Source organism: Oncorhynchus keta, chromosome 4 (genome assembly GCF_023373465.1).
Source record: "Oncorhynchus keta strain PuntledgeMale-10-30-2019 chromosome 4, Oket_V2, whole genome shotgun sequence".
Lineage (NCBI taxonomy): Eukaryota > Metazoa > Chordata > Actinopteri > Salmoniformes > Salmonidae > Oncorhynchus > Oncorhynchus keta.
Genome location: NC_068424.1, coordinates 83,989,514 through 83,992,953, shown reverse-complemented (window position 1 = coordinate 83,992,953; position 3,440 = coordinate 83,989,514). Strand labels below are relative to the sequence as shown.

At 45.6% G+C, this 3,440-nt stretch overlaps 1 protein-coding gene across 1 annotated transcript in view; it reads left to right on the top strand.

The window, feature by feature from the left end:
* unc5a (unc-5 netrin receptor A) overlaps positions 1-3,440 on the top strand; it is a 641,788-nt gene that overhangs the window by 437,512 nt on the left and 200,836 nt on the right.

Genomic DNA, 3,440 nt, shown 5'->3' with positions numbered 1-3,440 from the left:
TCTCTCTCTCTCTCTCTCTCTCTCTCTTTCTCTCTCTCTCTCTCTCTTCTCTCTCTCTCTCTCTCTCTCTCTCTCTCTCTCCTCTCTCTCTCTCTCTCTCTCTCTCTCTCTCTCTCTCTCTCTCTCTCTCTCTCTCTCTCTCTCTCTCTCTCTGCTCTCTCTCTCTCTCTCTCTGTCTCTCTCTCTCTGTCTCTCTCTCTCTCTCTCTCTCTCTCTCTCTCTCTCTCTCTCTCTCTCTCTCTCTCTCTCTCTTCTCTCTGTCTCTCTTTCTCTCTCTCTCTCTCTCTCTCTCTCTCTTCTCTCTCTCTCTCTCTCTTTCTCTCTCTCTCTCTCTCTCTCTCTCTCTCTCTCTCTCTCTCTCTCTCTCTCTCTCTCTCTCTCTCTCTCTCTGTGTGTCTCTCTCTCTCTCTCTCTCTCTCTCTCTCTCTCTCTCTCTCTCTCTCTCTCTCTCTCTCTCTCTCTTCTCTCTCTGTCTCTCTCTCTCTCTCTCTCTCTCTCTCTCTCTCTCTGCCATCCTGAAACACACACAAACAAAACCATAACACAGAAACTGGGGGAACGTAACACACACTCTTGGCATTCTCTCAACCAGCTTCATGAGGTAATCACCTGGAATGCATTTTAATTAGCAGGAATTTCTTTCCTTCTTAATGCGTTGTGTTGTGACATGGTAGGGTTGGTATACAGAAGATAGCCCTATTTGGTCCAAGTCCATATTATGGCAAGAACAGATCAAATAAGCAAAGAGAAACGAGTCCATCATTACTTTATGGCATGAAGGTTAGTCAATCTGGAAAATGTCACGAACTTTTTTAAGTGTCTTCAAGTGCAGTCGGAAAACCCATCAAGCGCTATGATGAACCTGTCTCTCATGAGGACCGCCACAGGAAAGGAAGACCCAGAGTTACATCTGCTGCAGAGGATACGTTAGAGTTATCAGCCTCGTTTGAAGCAGAAATGAATGATTCAAAGTTCAATTAACAGACATCTCAACATCAACTGTTCAGAGAAGAAACAGGCCTTCTGGCCTTCATGGTCAAATTGCTGCAAAGAAACCACAACTAAAGGACACCAATAATAAGAAGAGACTTTCTTGGGCCAAGAAACACGAGCAATGGACATTAGACCGGTGGAAATCTGTCCTTTGGTCTGATGAGTCCAAATTAGAGATTTTTGCTTCCAACCGCCATGTCTTTGCGAGACGCAAAGTAGGTGAACGTATGATCTCTCGTGTTCCCACCGTGAAGCATGGAGGAGGAGCTGTGATGGTGTGGGGGATGCTTTGCTGGTGACACTGTCTGGGATGTATATATACTTCAAGGCATTCTTAACCAGCATGGCTACACTAGTATTCTGCGTCGATACGCAAGACCATCTGGTTTGTGCTTAGTGGGACTATCATTTGTTTTTCAACAGGACGATGACCCAAAACACACCTCAAGGCTATTTGACAAAGAAGGAGAGTGATGGAGTGCTGCATCAGATAATCTGGTCTCCACAATCACCTGATCTCAACCCAATTCAGATGGTTTGGGATGAGTTGGACCACAGAGTGAAGGAATAGCAGCCAACAAGGGCTCACCATATGAAGGAACTCCTTCAAGGCTGTTGGAAAAGCATTCCAGTTGAAGCTGGTTGAGAGAATGCCAAGAGTGTGCAAAGCTGTCATCAAGGCAAATGGTGGCTACTTCGAAGAATATAACATATAAAACAAAATGACTCAATACCCCATAATGACTCAATACCCAGTAATGACTCAATACCCCATAATGACTCAATACCCCATAATGACTCAATACCCCATAATGACTCAATACCCCATAATGACTCAATACCCCATAACGACGCAATACCCCATAACGACGCAATACCCCATAACGACACAATACCCCATAATGACACAATACCCCATAACGACGCAATACCCCATAACAACACAATAACCAATAATGACTATATTCCCCATAATGACTCAATACCCCATAATGACTCAATAACCCATGACACAATACCCCATAATGACACAATACCCCATAATGACACAATACCCCATAATGACTCAATACCCCATAACGACGCAATACCCCATAAAGACACAATACCCCATAATGACACAATACCCCATAATGACACAATACCCCATAACGACGCAATACCCCATAACGACACAATACCCCATAACGACACAATACCCCATAATGACTCAATACCCCATAACGACGCAATACCCCATAACGACGCAATACCCCATAACGACACAATACCCCATAACGACACAATACCCAATAATGACTCTATTCCCCATAATGACTCAATACCCCTTAATGACTCAATACCCCATAATGACATAATGCCCCACAATGACACAATACCCCTTAATGACACACTAGCTGAAAATAGCTGTGCAGCGATGCTCCCCATCCAACCTGACAGAGCCCGAGAGGATCTGCAGAGAAGAATGAGAGAAACTCCCCAAATACAGGTGTGCCAAGCTTGTATCATCTACCCAAGAAGACTGGAGGCTGTAATCGCTGCCAAAGGGGCTTCAACAAAGTTCAGATTAAATGGTCTGAATACTTATGTAAATGGTAAATTGTGATGTCATTATGAGGTATTGTGATGTCATTATGGGGTATTGTGATGTCATTATGGGGTATTGTGATGTCATTATGGGGTATTGTGATGTCATTATGGAGTATTGTGATGTCATTATGGGATATTGTGATTGATGATTGATGATACTTATTTACATTTACATTTATGTCATTTAGCAGACGCTCTTATCCAGAGCGACTTACAAATTGGTGCATTCACCTTATGACATCCAGTGGAACAGCCACTTTACAATAGTGCATCTAAATCTTTTAGGGGGGTGAGAAGGATTACTTATCCTATCCTAGGTATTCCTTAAAGAGGTGGGGTTTCAGGTGTCTCCGGAAGGTGGTGATTGACTCCGCTGTCCTGGCGTCGTGAGGGAGTGTGTTCCACCATTGGGGGCCAGAGCAGCGAACAGTTTTGACTGGGCTGAGCGGGAACTGTACTTCCTCAGTGGTAGGGAGGCGAGCAGGCCAGAGGTGGATGAACGCAGTGCCCTTGTTTGGGTGTAGGGCCTGATCAGAGCCTGGAGGTACTGAGGTGCCGTTCCCCTCACAGCTCCGTAGGCAAGCACCATGGTCTTGTAGCGGATGCGAGCTTCAACTGGAAGCCAGTGGAGAGAGCGGAGGAGCGGGGTGACGTGAGAGAACTTGGGAAGGTTGAACACCAGACGGGCTGCGGCGTTCTGGATGAGTTGTATGGGGTTTAATGACACAGGCAGGGAGCCCAGCCAACAGCGAGTTGCAGTAATCCAGACGGGAGATGACAAGTGCCTGGATTAGGACCTGCGCCGCTTCCTGTGTGAGGCAGGGTCGTACTCTGCAGATGTTGTAGAGCATGAACCT